A 26,163-nucleotide genomic window follows, 5' to 3' on the forward strand; every position below is an offset into this window, starting at 1 on the left:
TCCTGCTGGGAGGCTACAGGGGCACAGTTGGAATCTTCTGGAATGAGTCCTTTCTGAGTCTCAATAGGATGATTTGCTGGAGCAAGCACAAGATGTGAGAGCAGGTCATGGGACATATTTCTGCTTTGGGCAGATAATGATATGGCCCCACCCAACTCAAAAGAGGTCAAATACCATATGTGTAATAAGGACTGACACCTGCTAAACACTCTGAACCAGGCACTATCCTAATGACTTAATGAGTATCAATTCATTTAACCCTCAGAACCAGAGAAGGTAGATGTTAATATTATTCTTACTTTATAGAAGGGAAAACTGAGGTAGCGGTTGAGTAGCACAGAGATTAAGTAACTTGTCAAGGGTCACAAAACTAGTAAATAGCGAAACTGGGGTCTGATCCAAGGGAGGCTGGCTTCAGAGTCATTGCTGTTTAAAACTTTTACTTACTGCCTTTAACCCATTCTCTTCAGAATTGTCCTTTGTTAAGCTGACTTTCTGGGATAAGTCTTCTGTCCCTGTTCACCTCCTCCTTCTCAGTTGCTTTCTTCTGACTTGCTTTCATTCTGGGGGAATCTTTCTCTCTTAGAGGAACTTCAGCTCTCTTGAAATTTTATTTTTCTTTGTTCTTGCAGAGTGGATGGCCCATTACACTTAGAACCCTTGGCATCCAAATTGTCAGCAACTCATCGGCTAGTGTTTCTTTCTTGAAGGGCGAAGTCTCAATCTTCAGATGTTCTAGGAGGTGAGTAGAAATGTTAGCATTCCATCCTTTTAATGTAGCAAAGCAAAAAACAACAAAACCGCTGAAAAGCGTAGTTCACAAAACTACTGTAGCATCTTAGGCTCTGATGTCAGCCTGGGTTTATGTCTCCACCATTCCATTCTACATAACTAGCTGGCTGAATATGTAACCAGTGCAAATCCTTGGTATGTCCCCTGTAAATCGGCTTTACTTTCTAGTTCACTGAGTGGCTATCAGAATCAATGGAAATGGTGTGTAGAAAGTGCTCATCACTATACCTGGTAGCTACAAGCTTTTAACAACAGATATTTTCATTAGTTTTGATGATGATAATTATTACAGCCCTGGATGACTAATGAACTGGCTAAGGTTATTGCATTTTAACTCTGCAAATGCATAGAAGACACTCCCTGTGACTGGGACTCTTAAATCAATATGGGACTTGCCATATTCTGATGGCTCCTTATAACACGTTAAGGTGGCCTCACCTAATTTCAGATTTCACTCAAGATCTCTTATGAGAGGCTGGGAGGAGACTTTTATAAAGCTGTTTTCAAAAGCAATTATATTATTTTCAGTGTATTTTTAAAAGATTCAGAAAGAATGAATTATTTTCCAGAAGTAAGATTTTTAAAAATTCCTTGATAACATATAAGGCTGGGCATGGTGGCTCACGCCTGTAATCCCAGCACTGTGGGAGGCCAAGGCAGGTGGATCACAAGGTCAGGAGTTAGACACCAGCCTGGCCAACAGAGTGAAACCCCGTCTCTACTAAAAATACAAAGAATTAGTCGGGCATGGTGGCGGGCACCTGTAATCCCAGCTACTCGGGAAGCTGAGGCAGGAGAATCGCTTGAACCCAGGAGGCAGAGGTTGCAGTGAGCTGAGATCATGCCATTGCACTCCAGCCTGGCTATCAGAGCGATATTCCATCTCAAAAAAAATTAATAATAGTAAAAATAAAAAAAAGATAATATATAAGAAGCCAAATATATAAAGAGTCAAATATGTAGAAAGGGGAATGAGGAGAAGAGAGGCTGATAAATTGAATTAACAGTTCAGCCATTTAGATCGAAAATAGCAAAATTTGAAAGTAAGGTCATGGTTTGGTGCCAGACAGAAGACCACCCCAATTGCTAGTTGTGCATCTTTTCAAGTAAGATAGTAAGAGGAAGAAAGGGTCAAGAGAGGGAACTGAGTTGACTGTTCCGAACAGGAGAGGAGGTAAAGCTCTGTACATTGTTTTCTTTTTGAAACAAAGACACAAAACAAGCAAACACACAAACATGTGAGCGGCACAGGCACATAAATGCTGGTCCAAGGAGCCTTAAAACAATACAGACACAAATTCCGTATCTGACCAACCATATTGGGAAAAGTGGCAAATTCTCATTTCACAGATAAAATATCTTCCCAGACATGGGCAATAACCAAGCACATAGGGTAGGAAGTCTTGACCCTATGAGTCAGAGGAAACCTACAAGCTAAGAACAGATCAAGTGGTAACTAATAAAAAGCAAGGATTATAAACAAAGAGCCAGCCTCTGAGATGTTCAGTAATTCTGTTTTCAGTCTTTCAGTAAACAAATCTTTCTCAGGCATCTATTCTATGTCAAGCACTGGACAAATCATGATAATAAAGATTTCAGAATAATCCCTAACCGCGGAGAGCAGGCAAGTTAGTTTCTGCCAATCTTGCTTTAAATGGAATTTTCCATAAGCCTAATATGTAGACACAGGTCTAATTTTCAGTTAAGATTCATTGTTATATAAAAGTAATGGCCATATTTTTAATAGGGAAATTTGTAGTACTTAAATTATGTGTGATAACTTTTGAAATCTTAGAGAAATACACTTAGCTAAAGTTTCTGAGGGATTGGCCCATGCCTAATGATAGACACTCTAATTTTAGGCACAAAGTGGTTATGAGGATTTAACCATTTTCTAGAAAGTATATATGAAAATTGACTTATGGGCTCCAATACTTTATCCTGCCTGGTATCCACATTGCTTGCTGTGGGACTTTGTGGCCTGTCCCCCTAGTGGGGAGTGCTACTTGATTACTTGATCTTGGTCTCAACCAGGTAGTTTCTATTGGATTTCGGCACAATTGTTTGAACTGTGCTCAGATGTTGGCCTTGACTGCTTGCACATCTGCTGTTTGACAAAAGAAGAGCCAGTTCTAAAGCATAAAAGACACAAGGATTAACCTATACCAGCCTTCATGGAGGTTAAGTCCAGCTTAGTACCACCCAGATCAACTGATTCCAAGCTGGCCAACTGATGCATGTATGAGAATCCATGAATATAGGCTTGGAGTGGCATATTACATGGCAATAGTTGACTGATACAACGTACCTTGTGATATAGTTTGGATGTTTGTCCCCTCCAGGTCTTATGTTAAAATAGGATCCCCAGTGTTGGAGGTGGGCCTAGTGGGAGGTATCTGAGTCATGGGGGTAGATCCCTCATGAATGACTTGGTGCCCTCCTCTTGGTAATAAGTGAGTTCTTGCTCTATTAGATTAGGGGAGAGCTGGTTGTTTAAATAGCTTGTCACCTCCTCCCTTCCCTCTTGCTCCCTCTCTCACTGTGTGACACATCTGCTCCCCCTTTGCCTTCTGCTAGGATTGTAAGCTTCGTGAGGTTGCACCAGAAGCAGATACCAGCACTATGCTTCTTGTACAGCCTGTAGAACCATGCACCAAATAAATCTCTCTCCTTTATAAATTACCCAGCCTCAGTTATTCCCTTATAGCAATGCAAAATGGAGTAACACACCTTGCAAATTCAATTCTATTTCAGTGAGCAAACACTGGAGATATCATTGTGAGTTTTCCTTGGAGCCATTTATAATTCAAAATCATGGAAGTCCCAAGTTCTTTGCCCAAAAAGTACCTTCCATAGAGAAGGCAGTCAATAAATGCTTAGTGAATTTGGCCTCAAATATATCTCAATCTGTCTTACTGTACAACATGAATCCAAGTGAAAATGAGAAAACAACCATTTGAACAACACCTATGATGTTTGGAAACATCTCTTATGTATAGGCAAGTTCTTAGTGGCCTTTGGAGGTGTAGGCTGGAAGGACCTTGTTCAGCTAATGAATTCCCTTGCACTCTGTATTTAAATAAATTCCCAAAGCTGCTTCTGCTTATATCCAGAATAGTAGCGCTTTGAAGAAAAATTTAACACTCCTTCAGTGGAAGACATTTTTTGTGTTACTAGCCTGTGAATCCTCACAGTGGTATGGGAATTTTGTTATTATTATTACAATTACGAAGACCACTATTATTATTTGAGTGTTCATTGTTCTGAATGATACTGTTTTAAACCCATCTGCACTAAGTTTCTAAAGTAAAGGTTTTCCATCTTGCTTTGACTCACTACCAGAATCAAATAGAAGTTTCCATACATGAAGGCCAACTGGGTAAGGACACATCCCTAAGTAAGAAATTGGATACTAAAACCCAAGATGATTAGAAGTTTCCATGAAAATATAACGTAATGGCAGCAGCCAATATTTATTGAACACTTTACAGCATGGGATGCCGTGAAGTATTTTCCACATACTTTGTAATATTCACAAACACCTTATGAGGCACATACATCTCTAGACTCATCTCATTCAGTGGTTCAACCCTTTTACCAAGTTCTGCAGCTGGGAAGGAACAGAAGTGGGATGTGAACCCAGGCTTCAGAGCTTACCCACTACATTTTGCTTGTGGCCAGAAACAGAAGCAGGAAGACTCAGTGACAAGATTCCAGGTTTTGGATGGAGACTGTTAAGATTCAAATTCCGGAATGCTAAGTGAACTTAATCCTCTGTATCTCTGATTCTAGTTTCTTCCACTAGAAAATGGCAAGAGGATGACCAATACCACATAGCTTTTTTTAAGAAACAAATTGGCCAGTGCGGTGGCTTACACCTGTAATCCCAGCATTTTGGGAGGTCAAGGAGGGTGGATCATGAGGTCAGGAGATCGAGACCATCCTGGGTGACACAGGTGAAACCCCGTCTCTACTAAAAATATAAAAAATTAGCCGGGCATGGTGGCGGGCGCCTGTAGTCCCAGCTACTCGGGAGGCTGAGGCAGGAGAATGGTGTGAACCTGGGAGGCAGAGCTTGCAGTGAGCCGAGATCTCGCCACTGCACTCCAGCCTGGGCGACAGAGCAAGACTCCATCTCAAAAAAACAAAACAAAGCAAAAAGTAAGTTACGGCCAGGGGCTGGCATTGATGCTAAATGGATCTGATGTTATTTTTCCCACAGCATAAAACACTTGAGGTCGGAATGGGTTGAGTGTTGGTTGTCTTCCCACTTCAGGGAAGCCGAGCAATGGGTTTACTCAGTATAATGAAGCTGCTTTAGGAGAAAGTGCTCACCCTGCAAAATAGTAGGGAAGGCAGTCTATTTCCACAAAACCCACTTTTCACCTGTTGGAATGTGACTAAGAGAACACTCTAAATATAGAAGATGTAACCATCAATGACCAACTATTCCTTTCCAGAAGTAAACCTGATTCTTTGATAAGAAATTGTAAATTATCTACTTCCGGTTCTGCAGTTACAATAATGTGGTCAGGAAACAAAGAATACGCTAGGTCCTGAAGGCATGAGTTCTGTGTTAAAGTAAATCAGTTTATGGCAAGTGAAAACCTGAATAACTTTGTAAAATATTGCCCAGAGAGCCCAAATTTTCCACTAGTCAGCCTTTTGATGCCATTATATGCATCATTTTGACAACAGGCATAAAAGGATGATTTGAGTCTATGACAATTTTGCTTCCTTGCAAGGAATTTTGCTAGTTTGATTTTAAATATGTAGGGAAGGCTTATTCTTATAATATTTGAAATAAAAATTTAAAATGTGAATAAGGTGGTAAATGAAAAAAAAATCAACAATTCTCTAAATGTCACTTCATTCAGCAATATACATTGTGTTTCTCCTCAGCAAGTGGGGGAATGAAAAATGTCATGTATACACAAGGTTGACAAGTTGATTTTTCTTTGTGAGTGTACATCTTTGCATTAAGAATCAGAAAAAAACATTTGTACTTTGCAGGTTTAAATGCTGAATTTATACCATTTGGCCCATTAAAAAATTGCTAAGAGGAGCATAGAGGTAAACTATCAATATTTCTGTGATGTTTTGATTCTTACTGGTGATGGTTTCTTAAATACCACCTGCTCCACTGAAGCTGAAATCAGAAGATAAATCATAATTTTCAGACATTATTGTTTATTTTCAGCATTTCTAGATAGAAAACATAAAATGTTAAAAATACTTCAAAAGTGACTTGATATGTAATTCTTGTTCTTTCAAAAATGGCTTGGCATGTCATTGTTGTTCTTTCTTCACTCAGAATTCCTAGATGCACATACGGCTTTTGCTCTAAACTTTGCCCCTCTGAGAACCCACACACCTCAGAATAAATATAAAATATATAATTTTTCCCCTGAGACCATCTGTAAGATGATTTCCTAAAAGAACGAAAAATTGCTTTTAAACGAGGGATAAACATGGAGTTCTGGTAACTCTGATTAAACTTCTTTGAAAGTTTTAAACCAAGGCGGAGGAGGACAAGTGAAACTGCAATGGAATTCATCTTGCCAGCAGCATCATACAACATTTGCTCTCCTGAACGCTAACTTCAGCTGTGATTTATTAGGGGACCAAATTCATGTCATTGTGTCTGATCTTCAGAGACCTGGCTTCAAATCCTGATTTTACTCACAATTGAAAATGAGGCTGATGGTCAGATCCTAGCCCCATGTGACATGATCGTCAGCCTGCACTCGGAGAACGGCCCTCTGGAAAAACAGGGAGTGTTAACTTGCAGGTCAGGGACTTAAGTGCCTATCAGTGGAGTTTTTATCTGCAATGAGGCTGGGAGGGGCTGCAACTCCTGACCCTCTCAGTGGGACACTTACTAAACTGCCTGATAAAGTAGGGTAATATTATCCTAATGTCCTCCTAAGGAGATTTTGTCCTCTATCTTTTCTTGTTGTTGTTAAAGCTTAAGAAAATGACTAATTATTAAAAGTTTGGAAAATAAATTGCTCTGGGACTTGGAATGTCTGTGTAAAATCTTAAAGGCAGCCAATTTTGCTTCCTGGCATTTACTTGCCTTGTGCAGCTTACAAATAGTTTCCATGTGGTTGCTGCTCCAGTACAGACCTCTGATAAGAGGATGGGGAAATTAGTTTTGTAGAAGTCTATCAGTCTAGGCATAATGTGTATGCCTAAGTGGATTTTTTTTTTTTTAATGTTCTAGGGAAGGAGGGTTGTTTGCTAACTTTTGTGGACAATAGGGAAAGCTGAAGATTTCTGAAAATTAATTTTATAATCTGAGATAAGACAAAAAATCCAATCAGTGTAATTAAATTTGATGCTGAATTTGCAAAAAGAGACATATGAAAAGATATATGTCAGTTATAATGCTAATTTGTTATCACATCCTGGGATCTCTGCTCCTTTAATATGAGAGAGCCTCTTGTGTTTTTCGAACATCTATTGTTAATTCAGGAGAAGAGGCGATGGGTACCACCATGCCAAGAGTCTTTTGGGAAAATGTATTCCATTCATATCTGGAGGGAAGGGGACCCTAGAGCTATTTTTAATTTGAATATGGTCAGTGTATTAGGGTTCTACAGAGGGACAGAACTAATTGGAGATATATAGAGAGGAGTTTATTAAGTTGTATTAACTCACACAGTCACAAGGTCCCACAATAAGCCATCTGCAAGCTTAGGAGCAAGGATACCAGTCCAAGTCCCAAAGCTGAAGAATTTGGAGTCTGATGTTTGAGGACAGGAAACATCCATTATGGGGGAAAGATGCAGGCTGGGAGGCTAGACCAGTCTCTTCACATTTTTCTGCCTGCTTTCTAACTGTGCTGACAGCTGATTAGATTGTGCCCACCCAGATTAAGGGTGGGTCTGCCTTTCCCACCTTTCCCGCCTGTCTGTGTGGCAGCACCCTCACAGACACACCCAGGATCAATACTTCGCATCTTTCGATCCAATCAGGTTGACACTCAGTATTAGCTAACAGTCACGGTAGGTCTTTTTGGTTGAGATGGAGGCTACATCAGACATTTTTTCCCCCATAGGAAGGTCATCTCATCCTTAGAAAAAGCAGGTATTACCTAGAATAAATGCTTCAGCCACCCTGTCTTGAGAGACTTTGAATTAGGGGCCTGGTGACACTGACATTTACTTAACCCGTTCAAAGCACTAAGGGTCAAGCACTATTCTAAATACTATAGAAATATAAACTTATTTCTTTCTCATAACAACCCTATGAGGTAGATATGATTATTATCCCCATTTTTCAGGTAAGGAAAATGATATAGAGAGGTTGAGCTGAAAGTCAAGTATCTAGTAAATGGCAGAACCAGGCTTCAAACCCAGTCAGTCCAGCTCTGGAGTCCTTGCTTGTTCGAAGCTGCTTGATGCTGATGCATTCCTGACTAGCAAGACTTCCCCAATAAACCAACTACAGATTGCCTACAACGTACTTAGTACATGAGGATTTTCTAAGGGGGCCAACGAGTTCATCTTCATGTCAGATTTCAAACTCCTTTGAATTTGGTAATGTGGTTCCATAATAACTTGTTTTGTGTGTGTCCATCATTGTTCTACTTAAATTCCTTAGTCAAACTATAAACTCTTAGAGCTGGTTAACCCTGACTAAGCATATCCAGGTCTGCCAAAACCTACATCAGAATTAACTTCTAAGAATGAACTCTTGGAGTGACATTTTCCCCTAATTGGTCAGGAATCCATTCCTGACCCTCAGTAGGCAGCTGCCCCTGTTATATTAATAAATCTGTATTATGGTTATTCTTTCTTTAATTGTCTCCCTTGTAAATACATCAGCTCTGTGAGATAGAGTTTATGCCTTATTCGTCCTCTTGTAGCCTCTGCCTAGCAAAGTGCATAATAGGTAGTAGCTATGCAAAGGTGCTCAGAGAGGTTTGTTGATTGAGTGAGGCCAGTTGACCTTTGCTGCCTACTTTCTGTAGATCTCCAGGCTGTGCTGATGGACAAAGACTCTGTCTCCTCTCTACCTTGGAAGAGAGTTTTGTGACTGATTTTATGAAGTGATAAAATAGCTTTACTTGAACTTGTCAAACAAAATTTAATGATTATTGGAAATTCTGAAATAGAAATGGGGAAAAAATGGGATTTTTATTGGGAGAAACTCCCCAAATAGCTGTTAAACACCAATTTCACAAAAGAAACTAGAGGGACTTTAATTGCCTCTGGATCCATTTTGCCAACTCTAAGGTGCCTTAAAAAATTAAAATTGTACCTAATGAGAGGTTATTATGAAAGCAGAAGCAGCCATGTTAAGAGTAGGAAAGCTTCCTTCATATTTGTCCTGTTTGTGATTTGCAGTATCTAAATTATAGGACGTGGTATAGTAACGGATCTTCCTTGATCTAATATCCCACATTTCCCAAGTAATCTAAATAGTCTAACCTCTTAGCCTTCACACGACACTCCTACTCACTCTAATCATCACTGTTCCCTGGAGTTTTCTGTCTTGTCTATTTTATTGTCATCTGGGGTAATTTTCAATTTTTATGTGATTGTCTCTGTCTCCCTCCCACATAGCTACACACACACACACACACACACACACACACACGCTCTCTCTCACACACACACACACACACATGCACACGCACTCACACAGTGTGGAGAGATTTTAATCTCATTTTGCTCTCTTCTCCTTAGTTTTGTAGTAAAGATCAGAAGATAGCAGGGCTGTTTTTATGGATGTGGAGGGAGGAGATAATTGAGGATGAAAATCTGCTACTCTTCACCTTCTAGATGTGCTGCATTTTCTTATTAGCTTGTAGGAGAGGGTTAAGGTTTACTCAGTTAGGAAGGAGTTATTTTCAGGAGTCCAGAGGATTTTCCAACAGGAGTGGGTTGGACTGTTTGCTGAAGCAGTGAGATTACAGGCAACCTGGTGAGGGTATTTGTAGCACTGACCTCTAAGCAGGAATGCGTGTGTTAGATCCAGCCTCCCTTTGAGGTTTCTCAGGCTTGACTGTTTCTACGTCTGGTGGGTACATCACTGTTTAAAAAATAAACTCAAAATTTGAGAATAACCATATCCTTGACAAGATGTATTCTTTTCTAAGGAGGATTGCTGCAGCTGCCTAACAATGAATTACAACATTCCACAGCTGTCTAGGCAGGAAATGAAGAAAATTATCCTGGCTATCTCAAAATGGGTGTTTGTGGAATGGGGGAGGGTGTATGAGTTGCTAGAGAGTATTCTGGAATTGGGGCGGTGGGCCTGCCTGATCAATCTTATCTGGGATTACAGGGTCCTTGGCCATCAGATTTCAAAGAGTATTAAAAAAATCTGAATAATCTAAAATAGTATGGTTACATAGATTCCAGATAGTGAACTAAAGTGAAAAATATGTTATTTTTGTCTACAACCTGATTTTACTGCCTTATCCTCCCATCTGATGAATAAATTGCACTTAAAAATTAATACCCTAATTACCTTACAGTCAAATATGATGGAGCTATGAGTACAGGAGTATCATTTATTAATCATCATTCCAATAGATGACTGTTCATATTATTTTCTATTTTCACTTTCTATGGTTTTTCTAGTACAAACCAGAAAACCTGCTAGACCAATTCTAAAAGAGCTGAAACACTTAACATTCATATTTTCAAAAGATTTTGTTGGTTGAGTAACTGCTCATTCATTTGGTAATTCTGTGTGCCCTCTACTCTGCTTCCTAAAGTTGCATTTCCCAAGCACATCTAAGAACAGATAACTCCTCTCTCCCAGGGACCTCCAATGGCTCCCCACTGTCTGCAGGAATGTTTCTCAAACCTTCATGTGCATATGAGTCACCCGAGGATCTTGTAAAAATGCAGATTCTGATGCATTTGGTCCAGGGTGGCACCTGGGCTTTTTGTATGCTGAAGTTTCTAAGTGTTTCCAAGGATGCTCTGGCTTTGACCTCACTTTGAGGGGCATGGGTCTACAGGATGGGCCTGTCACTCTACTCTCTGGCCTTCCCAGGACATTCTTGTTTTTCCAGAGACCTGCACAACCTCTGCTTCTATGCTTTTGGGATGCTAGTATTCATTCACATCTTACTTGCCTTTATCCACAGAGCCCACACTCTCCACAAGCTCTTCTCACATTTGTCTCTACCCTGACCAACAATTAGAATCACTGTCTCCCTCTCTTGTTCTCTTGCACTTTGTTGGAAATCAATTTTCCAACTTAGTATTGTCTGCCGGACTATACATATTGGGTGTGTATCTGTCTCTACCAATGAACTGTGAACCTCCGGTGGAGAACATCTCATTCTGTACATCTTACCCTCTTCTGCTGTGTTCTGCACAATTCCTACATAGAGCAACTGTAAATAAAAGTTGAATTGAATAGAATTCACAAATTGTATAAAATCGCTTTTCTAGATGGATTTCTTTTGACTAGGTGAAACTTGCTGACATTCAGATAAACCTCTTCAATGTTCTTTCTTGAAAGGATGTCTTACTCCTTGGTAGTTAGGGATCGCTCCTGGGTGTTTTTAAAAAAGATTTTGACTTAGACGATCTATGAATGTGACTATGTGGGCTAAGCTTCTTAAAGGGGCAACCCAGCTGAGAATCACAAAAGAAAGAGGAGGCTGCTACTTTTGCCGACCGTACAAGCTGGGTTTTTATTGTTGCTAATGAGAGCCACTCGTGTTGACTGTCTAACAGGAAGTACCTTAATCTTTTCTCATTAGACTTCTAAAATTAGCCTTGCTTTGCCTGGCTGGAAGAATCATGAGATGTGCTACCTTTTCAGATTTAGGTGGGATGATAGAATTGAAGGTGCATTCTGGGAATCTGGACAGATATTCCTATAGAGCTGGGCATCATTAATGAATAAGCTTTTTGAATCAGAGTGACCTGGGCTCTAATTTTCGTTCTGCAATGTGGTAACTTTGTCATCTTGAACAAATTAGTTAGCCCGTTTGATCCTTGGTTTTCTCATCTTTTAATGGGGTAATCATACCACTTTGAAGGATTATTAAGATTAAATGGAAGAATGTGTATCAACAAATAATGGTGAATGTTATTGCAATCAGAGCTCTGGCATGTCACCAGCCAATCTTTCAGGGCTGTAAGGGAAAACTATTTCCTTCTCTCCACCAACTAAAGGAAAAATGTTTTTTTCCTCTACTCTCTACTACCCTCAATAATTTACTTCTGACACCAGATGTGTGGGTTTTCCACACCAGGCAATTCTCCAATTCTCTGTGGACACCAACTGTGTATCCTACAATTTAAATCAATTCTGACATGATCTACTTGGAGATAGCATCAAATCCCACAGGTTAAGGGATCAGTTCCGTAAGACTGGCTGGGCGTGGTAGCTCACACCTGTAATCCCAGCACTTTGGGAGGCCACGGTGGGCAGATCATGAGGTCAGGTGATTGAGACCATCCTGACTAACATGGTGAAACCCCATATCTACTAAAAATACAAAATATTAGCTGCACACAGTGGTGTGCGCCTGTAGTCCCAGCTACTCGGGAGGCTGAGGCAGGAGAATGGCGTGAACCTGGGAGGCGGAGCTTGCAGTGAGTGAAGATCATCCCACTGTACTCCAGCCTGGGCAACACAGTGAGACTCTGTCTCAAAAAAAAAAAAAAAAAAAAAGACAGCTTCTACTTTAGGTCACTGACAGGTCCAGGTTGCCACCTTTCACCTGTGTTGCTGACTGGCTGGCTATAAATCAGAGGTTCCTGTGACGTCCTCCTTGGGTTTGACAATTTGCTAGAATGGCTCACAAAACTCAGGAAAACGTTTATTTACATTTACCAGTTATCTCAAGAACAGCTAAATGGAAGCGATGGAGGAAGGGACACGGAGCTTCCATGCCCGCTCTGGGCATGTCATCCTCCTTAGTCACCCACCCAGAAGCTCTCTAAACCCTGTCCTGTTGAGTTTTCATGGACATTTCATTCTGTAGGCATGACTGATTAAATCACTGACCAATGATGATCAATTCAGGCTTCAGCTCCTTGCCCCTTGCAGGTTGGGGGTAAAGTTCCAACTTCTAATCACATGATTAATTCCTCCAGCATCTAGCCCCATCCAGTGATTTTCTAGGGGCTTTTGAAAAATCACCTCATTAATATAAACTTGGGTGTGGTTGAAACGGGCTTGGTATGAATAACAAGAGATACTCTGGAGCTAGTTTAGGAATCCGGAACAAAAGACCAAATATTATAACCAAAGATACTTCCAAAGCTCTTATCACTTAGGAAATTACTAGGATTTTAGGAGCAGTGTGTCAGAAATGAGATTACAGACCAAATATGTATTTCTCATTATAAATCACAATATCACGGGACTTAAAGTCTATCACCAGTGTTTATTGATCACATCTCAACTATTAAAAGCTGGAATGAGAGAAGGGCTCTTGACTTCAGCACACAGGTTCTGTTTTTTTAACAGAACTCTGGCTGCTGTGTTGTACCCACTCACTGCCCCGACTAGTGGCAGAGGCAGTAACTTCATCAGTGACTTGATTCTATTCCAAATCCATCAAAATTGAGACTTTTTAGTCTTTTCTGGATCATGGACTTCTTTCAAAATCTAATGAAAACCATTAGCCTTCTCCCAAGAAAAAAAAAATGCAGGTTTTTATATAATTTTGCTTTTATTTTCTGGAGGTTGATGAGCCCCAGGGTAAAAAACACTGCTTCCTCTATGGGCTTACAAACTTCTGGTTCCTCATGAGGCAAGAAGCCAAGAATAACACAACGAAGTTGATTTGGCACAATTAAAGATTAGGTAAGTTAGTGCAAGGATGGAGAGAATCACTCACATCTCCCCCAGTTCATTTTTCCTGCTCAGGTAAACCTAGAGCCGAGATTAAGACTTGAAGGGTAGGGGGAGAGTGGTTTGATAATCTTTCCTGTTATATTTTGCACTGGGAATTATGGTCATTTAAGTATATCTGTGTATTTTAGATGGTTTCTGATATAATACATTAATCTCCAAAAGGGTTATGATAAAAATGAGTAATATCCCAATTTAGGAAACTGTTTTAGACATGGAGTGAAAGCTGCCCCAGCAGCGAAGTATACTGCTCACCATTTTTCTTGGTCCAGGTGGTAGATCTCTGTGCAGGACTGACTTGCATTAACAAACATGGACACAGTAGATGTGGAAACATGTCCAGGCCTTGCTCATCAGTTCCCATTTTCATACTTCCCGAGTAGGCTGGGAAACATGGAAGGACAGCATGAATTCAATTTAACAGTCCAGTAAGTGCCAAAGAAATGATCACATCTCTGAAAATAAGTGTTTTAGACAAAATTTTTCAGATGGTAAAAAAAGACAAATCCTTTGTTTAGTAAACAGCAAACACTTCATACATTAATCATCCAGCTGACATTAAGTGTAATCAAAGGTTCCGTTTTAGTTCAAATACAACTTATGTTCCCAATTAATTACTTGCAGGACTACATAGTTTGCATTTTAAAATAAATGTTCTGCTTCCCAGATGTCTTCTTATAGGCATGCTGTGACCCTTCTTTGAGAGGCTGATTCTCTTATCACAGTGATTTCAAGGCCTGCTGGGGTGTGAAAAAACTGATATGGTTTAAGTACCACCTGCCATTTTGGACCTAATAAGGAATTTGTGGAGCTGGAATGCAGTTCCTACACTTAAGTAGGTTATATTCTTGGCAAAGAAGCTGTGAATTGAAATGATGTCATTCAAATTTGATTGTTTCCAGAGAAACATTATTATAATGGAGTTTTCTTCCTGACCAAGGGTCAAGTTTTAGTGGGTTCACAGAAATGAGGCTATCATACTGGTAAGGAACCTCAAGGGAAATGTGGGTCAGTCCTCTTTCCTGAGTCAAAAAAGTGTTATCCTCACTTTTCAGATGAGACAAGTGAGATTTCTTTAGAGGCTGTGTTCTGCTAATATTCTAATTATGAGTAGGGATTTTGGAGGGTAAGGATAGGATCTAGAATAGAGCCATCCAATAGAACTTTCTGCAATGATAAAAATATTCTGTATCTGTGCTGTCCAATACAGTAATCTAGTCACATGTGGCTGTTGAGTGCTTCAAATGTGGCTAATGTGACTAGGATACTAAAATTTAGATTTTATATAATTCTAAATAATTTAAATTTAAATATATATAGTTACATGTGGAGAGAAGAGGTAAATTGAATGTAATTCCTGGCATTTTAAAGGCAAGGCCTATGTAACAAAGTGAAAAGTATAACCAAGAAAATAAAATCAGATGAGATAACTACCTTGCTGGCTGCATTGGTTATTTTAAAATAAAGTTTGTTTGTTTGTTTGTTTGTTTGTTTTAGACAGGGTCTCACTCTGTTGTCCAGACTGGAGAGCAGTGGTATGATCTTGGCTCACTGACCTTCCCCTCCTGGGTTCAAGTGATCCTCCTGCCTCAGCCTCCTGAGTACCTGGGATTATAGGCATAAACCACCATGCTGGGCTAACTTTTGTATTTTTAGTAGAGATGAGATTTTGCCATGTTGCCCAGGCTGGTCTTGAACTTCTGGCCTCAAGTGCATAATGAAGTTTAAAGATCATCAATCTGCTGGACAATACCAAGGAAAGTCTCAGAGTCATTTTAAAAAAAATATTTATGGTATAAGGAAGGAAAAGCACACACAAACAAATCCCAGGGGTATAGACAAGTACCAAATAAAATATTTAAACTTGGCCCGGTGGGGTGGCTCACGCCTGTAATCCCAGCACTTTGGGAGGCTGAGGTGGGCAGATCGCGAGGTCAGGAGATTGAGACCATCCTGGTCAACACAGTGAAACTCCGTCTCTACTAAAAATACAAAAAAGTAGCCGGGGGTGGTGGTGGGTGCCTGTAGTCCCAGCTACTCGGGAGACTGAGACAGGAGAATGGCGTGAACCCGGGAGGCGGAGCTTGCAGTGAGCCCAGATTGAGCCACTGCACTCCAGCCTGGGCAACAGAGCGAGACTGTCTCAAAAAACAAACAAACAAAAATTAAACTTAAACAAATGCCGTATTTAATGACAGAGTTAGGACACATTTAAAGAAAAACTTCCTAAGGGTAATGGAGGAAGTTGCCATGGAAAATTATGGAATATACTTTGAAAAACAAAACCAAAAGCAGTTTTGAACTGTGGCTGGCCATAGGTCTAGAAGCAAAATTTATACTACTGTAATTCTTTCCACTTATTTGGTTTTTACTTTCAATTTTAACATATGTACTTTCTCTTAATTTTGATACGAAATACATAACATGAGATCTGTCTTGGCAAATATTTAAGCATACATGACAATATTGTTAATTATAAGCACAATGTTGTTCAGCAGACCTCTAGAACTTTTTTCATCTTGCATGATTGAAATTTTATGCCCATTGAAAAGCAGCTCCCCATTTCTTGTCACCCCAGCTCCTGACAGCCACCATTCTATTTTCTGCTTTGATGAATTAGACTCCTCATATAAGTGGAATGATACAGTATTTGTCCTTTTGTGACTGGCTTATTTTGCTGAGCATAATGTCCTGAAGGTTCATCCATGTTGGTATATGACAAGATTTCCTTCCTTAAGGCCAAATAAAATTCAGTTATACGTATATGTCACTTTTTTGTCCATTTATTCACCGATGAACATTTAGGTTGTTTGTACGTCTTGGCTATTGTGAACAACGTTGCAAGGAATATGGGACTGCAAGCATTTCTTTGAGATCCTGATTTCAGTTCTTTTGGATTAAAACTCAGAAAGCTGGATCATATAGTAATTCTATTTTTAGATTTTCATCATAGTGGCTTCCACCATTTTACATTCCTCACAGTGCATAAGGGTTCCAATTAATTTTTCCACATCTTTGTTTACCCATATATATACACACACATATATACACATGTATATATGTATATATACACACAATTATATATATATATATATTATATATATATAATTTTTTTTTTGGAGACAGAATCTTGCTCTGTCACCCAGGCTGGAGTGCAGTGGCACAATCTTGGCTCACTGCAACCTCCGCTTCCTGAGTTCAAGTGATTCTCCTGCCTCAGCCTCCTGCATAGCTGAGATTACAGGCACCCACTGCCACGCCCAGATAATTTTTGTGTTTTTGGTAGAGATGGGGTTTTACCACATTGGCTAGGCTGGTATCGAACTCCTCACCTCAGGTGATCTGCCTGCCTCGGCCTATATTCTTTTTTAAAATTTATTTTTTTATAGGTGCGAGATGATATATCATTGTAGTTTTGCATTTCTTTGATGACTGGTGATGCTGAGCACCTTTTCATATTCCTGTTGGCTATTTGTATGTCGTCTTTGGAGAAACATCTATTCAACTATTTTGTTTATTTTGTAATAGTGAGAGGTGACAATGTGCTAGTAGCCCTCACTCTCAGCACCTCCTCGACAGTCCACTCTGGCGGTGCTTGAGGAGTCCCTCAGCCTGCCACGGCATCGTGGGAGGCCCTCTCTGGGGTGGCTGAGACCCGAGCCTCCTCCCTCTGCTTGCCAGGAGGTGTGGAGGGAGAAGCGCAGGCGGGAACTAGCACTCTGTGACTAGCTCAAGGATTGTAAATGCACCAATCAGCACTCTGTCAAAACGGACCAATCAACTCTCTGTAAAGTGGACCAATCAGCAAGATGTGGGTGGGGCCAGATAAGGGAATAAAAGCTGGCTGCCGAGCAAGCAGTGGCAACTGGCTCAGGTCACCTTTCACAGTGTGGTAGGTTTGTTCTTTGGCTCTTTGCAGTAAGTTTTGCTGCTGCACACTCTTTGGGTCCACGCTGCCTTTATGAGCTGTAACTCTCACCATGAAAGTTTGCAGTTTCACTCCTGAAGCAACTGAGACCACGAACCCACTGGGAAGAACAAACAACTCCAGACCTGCTGCTTTTAAGATTTGTAATGCTCACCGCGAAGGTCTGCGGCCTCACTCCTGACAGTGAGATCACGAACCCACCAGAAGGCAGAAGCTCCAGACACATCTGAACGTCTGAAGGAACAAACTCCGGACACACTGTCTTTAAGAACTGTTAACACTCACCACGAGGGTCTGCTGCTTCGTTCTTAAAGTCAGTGAGACCAAAAACCCACCAATTAAGGACACAATAGGACTGGTTTTTGCTATTGAGTTGTTGACGTTTCTTATATATTTTGGATATTAACCCTTTGTTAGATATGTGGTTTGCAAGTATTTTCTCCTATTCCATAAGCTTCCATTTCACTCTATTGATTGTTTCGTTTGTTTTGTAGTTTACAGAAGCTTTGTAAATTTGATGTGGTCTCACTTGTCAATTTTTGCTTTCATTGCCTGTGTTATTGGTGTCACATGCGAGACACCATTGCCAAGACTAATGTCACAAATCTTTCTCTCTGTGTTTTCTTTTAGGAGTTTATAGTTGCAGGTCTTATATTAAGTCTTTAAGCCATTTTGAGTTGGTTTTGTGTATGGTGTAAGATACAGGTACAATTTATTTTTGCATGTGGATATCCAGTTTTCCCCGACATCATTTGCGGAGGAAATAATCGTTTCCCCATTGTAAATTATTTGTGTTGTTATTGAAGATCAGTTGACCATGTGAATGTGGGTTTATTTCTGTGCTCTGTCCTGTTCCATTGGTCTGTATGTCTGTCTTTGTGCTAGTACTATACCATTTAAATTTCTGTAACTTGCAAAATGCTTTGAAATCAAGGAAGTGTGGGGCCCTTAGCTATTTTCTTTTTCCTTAAGATTGTTTTGGCTCTTCAGGACTGTTTGCGGTTTCATACAAATTTTAGGAATATTATTTCTATTTCTGTAAAAAATACCAGTGGGATTTTGATATACAGTGCACTGAATATGCAGATAGCTTTGGGTAGTATGGATATTTTAATAATATTGTCTTTTAACCCATGAACACGGGATGTCTTCTAATTTATTTGTATCCTTTTAAGTTCTTTCAGCAATGTTTTGTAGTTTTCAGTATATAGGTTTTTTTTCTCTCGTTAAGCTTGTTTCTAATTATTTTATTCTCTGATGCTTTTATAAACAGTATTGTTTTCTTAATTTCCTTTTCGAGTTGGACATTGTTAGTATATAGTAACATAGCTGTTGATTTTGAGTCTTGCATTTTTTTTTTTGTTTTATTTTTTGAGACAGAGTGTCCCTCACCCAGGCTGGAGTGCAGTAGCGGGATCTCGGCTCACTCCTAGCTCCGCCTCCCGAGTTCACGCCATTCTCGTGTCCCAGCTTCCCGAGTAGCTGGGACTACAGGCACTTGCCACTACGCCCAGCTAATTTTTTTGTATTTTTAGTAGAGACAGGGTTTCACCGTGTGTTAGACAGGATGGTCTCGATCTCCTAACTTCGTGATCCGCCTGTCTCGGCCTCCTGAAGTGCTGAGATTACAGGCATGAGCCACCGTGCCCAGCCGCAATCTTAATGAATTAATTTATTTAATAGATTTTGTGGGATCCTTAGCGTTTTCTATATATAAGATCATGTCATCTGTGAACAGAGATAATTTTACTTCTTCCTTTTGGATTTGGTTGCCTTTTCTCTCTTTTACCTAATTGCTCTGGCCGGGACTTCCAGTATTAGCCAAATTATTCTGTTAAAAAGAAGTGGCAAGAGTAGGAATCCTGGCTGTGTTGTTCTTATCCTGGCTGTGTTCTTAATCGTAGAGGGAAAAGTTTCAGTTTTTCACCATTGAGTATGATGTTAACTGACGGTTTGTCATATACCGTCTTCATTATGTTGAAATATATTCCTTCTATGGCTAATTTGTTGACAGCTTTTATCATGAAGGAATATGGAATTTTATCAGTGCTTTTTCTGAGTCTATTGAGATGATTATATGGTTTTTGTACTTCATTCTGTTGCTATGATGTATCACATTTATTGATCTGTGTAAGTTGAATCATCCTCGCATCCTTGGAATAAATCCCAGTTGGTCATGGCATCTGATGCCTTTAATGTGCTGTTGAATTCTGTTTGCTGGTGTTTGGTGGAGGATTTTTGCATATACATTTATCAGAGTATTGGCCTGTAGTTTTATTTTCTTGTAATGTCTCTATCTCAGTAATGCTGGCCTCATAAATTGAGTTTGAGAGTGTTCCTTCTCTTTAATGTTTTTGAAGGCTGTGAGTAGAATCGGTATTAGTTCTTTACGTGTTTGGGAGAATTCAACAGTAAAGCCACCGGGGCTTTTCTTTGACGAGCAACTTTTTATTAAGGCTTTAATCTCATTATTCATTATTGGTTTATTGAGGCTTTCTGTTTCTTCGTGATTCAATCTTGGTACGTTGTATGTGTCCAGGAATGTATCCATTTGTTAGACTACAGTTGTTTGTAATAGTCTGTAAGGATGTCTGTGGTATCAGTTGTTATGTCCCCTCTTTTGCTTCTGATTTTATTTGAGTTATCTCTTTTTATTAAGTTTGTCTTGCTTTTGTTGGTCTTTTCAAAAAACAACTCAGTGTCATTGATTTTTTTTTTTTTTCTATTATGTTTCTATTGTTATTTTATTTATTTCTGCACTGATCTTTATTGTTTCCTTCCACCTGGTAACTTTGTGCTTAGCTTGTTTTTCTTTTTTTATTTCTTTGAGATCTAGAATTATGTTGTCCATTTGAATTATTTCTTCATTTCTAGTGTAGGCATTTACTATAAACTTCCCTCTTAGTCTTGCTTTTGCTGCATCTCATAAGTGTTGGGAATGCTATGTTTCCATTTTCGTTTGTTTAATGATATTTTCTAATTTCCCCTTTGACTTTGTTCTTCGACCTGTGGGTTGTTCAATAGTGCGTTGTTTAAATTTCACATATTTGTGAATTTTCCAGTTTTACTTCTGCTTTTGATTTCTAGTTTCATTACATTGTGGCTGGAAAATAAACTTGGTATGATTTCAGTGTTCTTACATTTGTTAAGACTTCTTTCTTGACCTAATGTGTGATTCTGTCTTGGAGAATGTTCTGTGTGTGCTTGAGAAGGATGTGTATTCTGCTGCTGTTGGGCGAAATGTTCTGTATATGTATGTTTGGTCTATTTGTTCCTTAGTGTCATTCAAGTCCTGTGTTTCTTTATTGATTTTTCTGTTTTGATGTTCTATTTGTTACCTAAATTGGGGTACTGACATCTCCTATTATTGTGTTTTTGTGTATTTCTCCCTTCAATTATGTCAATGTTTGCTTCATATTTTAGGTGCTGTAATGTTGGCTGCATTATATATTTATATTTTTTTATTTTCCTGGTAAATTGACAATTTGCCATTATATAATGTCTTTGTCTCTTGTGACAGTTTTCAACTTACAGTATATTTTGCCTAGATAAATATGGCCAGCTGTGCTCTTTTGGTTACAATTCGCATGAAATGTCCTTTTAAAAAACGTTTTAAAAATCCTTTTACTTTCAGCCTATTTGTGTCTTTAAATCTAAAGTGAGTATTTTGTAGACAGCATATAGTTGGATCTTGTTTAATTTTTATTCATTAAGCCACCTTATGTTTTCTGATTGGGGAATTTGATGCATTTACATGTGAAGTAATTAATTATAAAGAAAGACATACTACTGCATTTTATTACTTTGTATGTGTCTGATAGCTCTTTTGTCCTTCTTTTCCTCTCTTACAATATTTTGTGTTTTGTTGATATTTTTGTAATAACATTTTTCATTTCATTTTCTGTATTTTTCTAGGTATTTTCCGTGTGGTTACCATAGGGCTTACATAAAACATAGTTACAATGATCTAGTTAAAGCTCATACAGATTAAGTTTAATCACATATGAAAACTCTGCACTTCACTCTTTCCCCCCAAACTTATGATATTGATATAACAAATTATTTTTATATTGTGTCCCCATTAGCAGATTTTAGTGGTTATAGTTATTTTTTATACTTTTGTCTTATAACTTCCACCAGAATCAAAAGTCATTTATGCATCACTATTACAATATTACAAAATTCAATATTTGTTTATATATTGGCCTTTACCAGCATGCTTTATATTTTCATATACATTTGTGTTGTTGTTTAGCATCTTTTTATTTAAATTTGAAGGATTCCCTTTAGTGTTTATTAGGCAAGTCGCGTGGTGATGAACTTCCACAACTTTTGCTTATCTGGGAAAGTCTTCATCTCTCCATTTATGAAGGACAGTTTTGCAGTATATAGTGTATTTTAATGTCAGTTTTGTTTTCTTTCTGCACTTTGAATATATAACCCTACTTCCTCTGGCCTATGATGTTTTTGCTGAAAAATCTGCTGATAGTTTCATGGAGTGTATTTTTATGCGATGAGTTGTTTTTCTCTTTCTGCTTTTGAAATTCTCTCTGTTTCTGAATTTGGACGATTTGATTATAAGGTATCTCAGTGTTAACTTCTTTGAATTCATCTTATTTGAAATTTATTGGAATGTTTAAACCTGGATGTCCATTTCCTTCCTCAGATTCAGGAAGTTCTCAACCATTATTTCTTTACATAAGTTTTCTGCTCCTTTATCTCTCTCTATTCTCCTTATGGAACTCCTATATGTATTCGTTGGTCTGCTTGGTCGTATCCCGTAAGTTCCTTAGGCTTTTTAATCTTTGTCATTCTTTTTTCTTTTTGAATCTCTGACTGAATAATTTCAAATCACCTGTCTTTTAGTTTACTGATTTTTTTTGTACCTGATCAAGACTGCTGTTGAACTCTTCTAGTACATTTTTCTCTTCAGTAACTGCATTCTTCTGCTGCAAGTTTTCTATTTGCTTCTTTCTTTGAAGAATGTATATTTTTGGCCGGGCGCGGTGGCTCAAGCCTGTAATCCCAGCACTTTGGGAGGCCGAGATGGGTGGATCACGAGGTCAGGAGATCGAGACCATCCTGGCTAACACGGTGAAACCCCGTCTCTACTAAAAATACAAAAAAATTAGCCGGGCGAGATGGCGGGCGCCTGTAGTCCCAGCTACTCCGGAGGCTGAGGCAGGAGAATGTCGTAAACCCGGGAGGCGGAGCTTGCAGTGAGCCGAGATCGCGCCACTGCACTCCAGCCTGGGCGACAGAGCGAGACTCCGTCTCAAAAAAAAAAAAAAAAAAAGAAAAAGAATGTATATTTTTGTGGAAATTCTCATTTTGTTTATGTGTCTTTTTTATCTTATTGAACATTTTATTGACAGTTATTTTGAATTCCTGTCAGGTAATTTATATATCTCCACTTCTTTACGGTTGGTGTCTGGAGATTTATTCTGTTCCTTTAATTGGGACTTTTCACCTTGTTTCTTAATTGGTTTTGTCACTTTGTGTGGTTATCCCACATTTGAAACATAGCAACTCTTCCAGTCTTTATGGACTGGCTTCATAAAGGGAACCTTCACCAATCAGCCTGGCTAGAGATTTTGGGACCTTCTCAAATCTTTTTTTGCATGTTTGTCTTCTCTGAACTTGTATATGTAGATTCCCAATTAGAGAGATCAGCTGGTTGTTTCTTCTTTTTCTACTCCTTTGTCTTTTTCTTCCTTCTTTTTTCTTTCTTCTTTTTTTCGGAAGCTCATATTTCCTGGCTTCCGCTGGTAACTGTCTGCTGTAGCATGTGTTCTTTGAAACTGAAACACGCCTCCTCACTCTTTCTTGTCCTCAGTGGCATCAAGACTATGTTGGGTCCCCTAAGTAGACAGAAACCAGTCCCTTGGGTAGCCCCCTTAAAAGCTGGAACATGAGACTTATGACAGAAACCAGTCCCTTGGGTAGCCCCCTTAAAAGCTGGAACATGAGACTTACGTTTCACTCTTCTCTTTCTCCCTAAAGGAGAGGTCACAGAACTGTATCAACTTCTGTCCGCTATACTGTGGGTTTTCTGGAGCAACAGCTCACCACACAGCTCTTTTGTTATCAGTGTTTCCCAGGCATCTAGAACATGCTGGGTTTCATCAGCACTTCTAGACAGGCAAAACCAAAACCTGGCTCTTCTGAAGTCCCCTGACAAAAGTCACAACATTAGATGTATGGTTCAGCCTTTTGTTTCTCTCCCCAGGAAGAAGCCAGGAGATAGGAGTTTCACCATGCGAAGGGGAGGAACTATAGTGAGATAATGCCACCATTTTTAGTTCTTCCTTCAATATGGGCTGGTTTAACACTCACCTGGGTTGCAAGAGCCTCTTAGCTAATTTCTGGATTTTACATAGAGAAAATTTGTCAGGTATTGTGGAATAAGTATTTTTATGGGAAAAAGGAGGCTCTGGGTCTTCCTATTCCTCCATCTTAATGAGGTTGCTTTAATATACCTACTTTTGATTGTGTTTAGTGCTCTGATGTAGGCCTAATGATTGCAAAACACCATATTCAAAATCTATAAATGATTTTACTTCACTTCGTACTTATATCAGTCAGGGTTCTCTGGAGAAACAGAACAAATAGTATGTATATATATCTACATTTAAAGGAATTGCTGCTGGTAAGTCTAACATCTGTAGGGTTGCCATACTGGAATCTCGGTTAAGAGCTGAGGCAAAATTGCTTTTTCTCTGTGAAACCTCAGTTTTTGCTCTTAAGTCCTTTGACTGACTGAGGCCCACCCATATTAACAAGGATATTCTCCTTTACTTAAGGTCAACTGAATATAAATGTGAATTACATCTAAGAAATATCTTTATCACAGCCGGGTGCAGTGGCTCATGCCTGTAATCCCAGCACTTTGGGAGGCCAAGGCTGGCGGATCACGAGGTTAGGAGATCGAGACCATCCTGGCTAACATGGTGAAACCCCGTCTCTACTAAAAAAATATAAAAAATTAGCCAGGTGTGGTGGCAGACGCCTGTAGTCCCAGCTACTCTGGGGGCTGAGGCAGGAGAATGGCTTCAACCCGGGAGGTGGAGGTTGCAGTGAGCCGAGATTGCGCCACTGCACTCCAGCCTGGGTGACACAGCAAGACTCTGTCTCAAAAAAAAACCTTGATCACGTCATCTAGACTACTATTTGACTAAATAACTGGGCACCATAGCTTAGCTTAGCCAAATTGACACATAATATTTATCATCACATTACTCTATACAGCTAACCTAAGCTCACAGAGAATCGAATATTATCAGGGCTAGAAAGGACGTGGGAGATGATCTAGCTAACGTCTTTATTTTACAAATGAGAAGGCTGAGATGCAGTTAGGCAGGATGACTTAGCAGAGGCAGCATTAATTAGTGAAAAGGACTTTGTGGTTTGAAAGATATAAATATGATGGCTAGGTTCATCTTTTATCACCTATCAGTTTTCAGATAAGATACTTAACCTCTCTGTGCCTCTGTTTCATCATCTGTAGGATGGAAATGTTATATACCACCCTTATGGCAACATTTTGTAATAACAATCATAGAGAGTAATTACTCAATAAATGGAAATTAGTTATTATATTATCATCATTGACAACATTATGGGCACTTAAAATGTAGCTTGTAACTCACTCAAGAACTCACTGGTAAAATGGGAGAGTTCCCTTACTCCCCCTTGCAGAGGATGTAAGACAGGGGTGTGGCTCCTCTGTTCAGCTGCTGTTGGCGCTCAAACCCCCTACAGGACGGGGAGCATGTGGACAGGCACGTGTAGGAACTGGAGCGAGCACCCCTGGGTTCCAGCCCCACAGGAGCATCTAGGGGTGGGAGCCTGCGACTCCTGAAGCCCAAGTGGGCATGTGTTACAGTGCTATTTTAGCCTTGCCATCCATGGACAGCTTAAGTGTTAACCAGCTCAGTGCCCTCTTGGTACCTGGGTCCTTGTCCAGGTGTCCAGGAAGAATCAGGTCACACATGGACTTGAAGGATGAATGTGAGGATTTTATTGAGTGTTGGAGGTGCCTCTCAGTGGAATGGATGGAAAGCTGAAAGGCAGGTGAAGTGGGAAGATGATCTTCCCTGGAGTTTGGCCATCCAGCCGTAAGTTTTTTCTTTGACATTCCCAGCTGAACTCCTCTTGACATTCAGAAGCTCCTTCTCTTCTCTCCTTCTCTACTGCTCTCCTGCTTCTCTGTCTGCTCATCTGCTTGTGCAGCCTGGAGTTTGGGGTTTGTATGGGTTTAGAATGGGGGGGGGCATGGCAAACCAAAAGGTAACATTTGGGCATGAAAACAGGAATGCCTGTTGCCATTTAGGATCATGTGTTTCTAGTACTGAAGGTAGGGTCTTTCACGGAGAACTTCCCTCATCTACCCAGTATTTCCTTGTCTCCTATCTGTATCACTAGGAAGTTAAGACTGTCATCATTCTTATTATTTATTCTCTGTTACAGTGATGCTATCGCTAATAATCTAAAATTATGTTACTTGTAATGTACTATTCAATCAACTGCATATACTTTTTAATCTACATATTTCTCACTTATTTATACTGAAATAAAATCAGAGGATATTCTGTCAGTTG

The 26,163-nt window shown here is 39.5% G+C and overlaps 1 non-coding gene across 1 annotated transcript; it reads right to left on the reverse strand.

Moving 5' to 3' along the window:
- Positions 1–10,374: 10,374 nt before the first annotated feature.
- On the reverse strand, positions 10,375–10,437 carry LOC117063803. The gene has a single exon (XR_004429087.1). It is a non-coding gene; the product is annotated as a U7 small nuclear RNA (small nuclear RNA).
- Positions 10,438–26,163: the final 15,726 nt, after the last annotated feature.

Source organism: Trachypithecus francoisi, unplaced genomic scaffold (assembly GCF_009764315.1).
Source record: "Trachypithecus francoisi isolate TF-2019V2 unplaced genomic scaffold, Tfra_2.0 Lachesis_group18, whole genome shotgun sequence".
In the NCBI taxonomy this organism is placed as follows: domain Eukaryota; kingdom Metazoa; phylum Chordata; class Mammalia; order Primates; family Cercopithecidae; genus Trachypithecus; species Trachypithecus francoisi.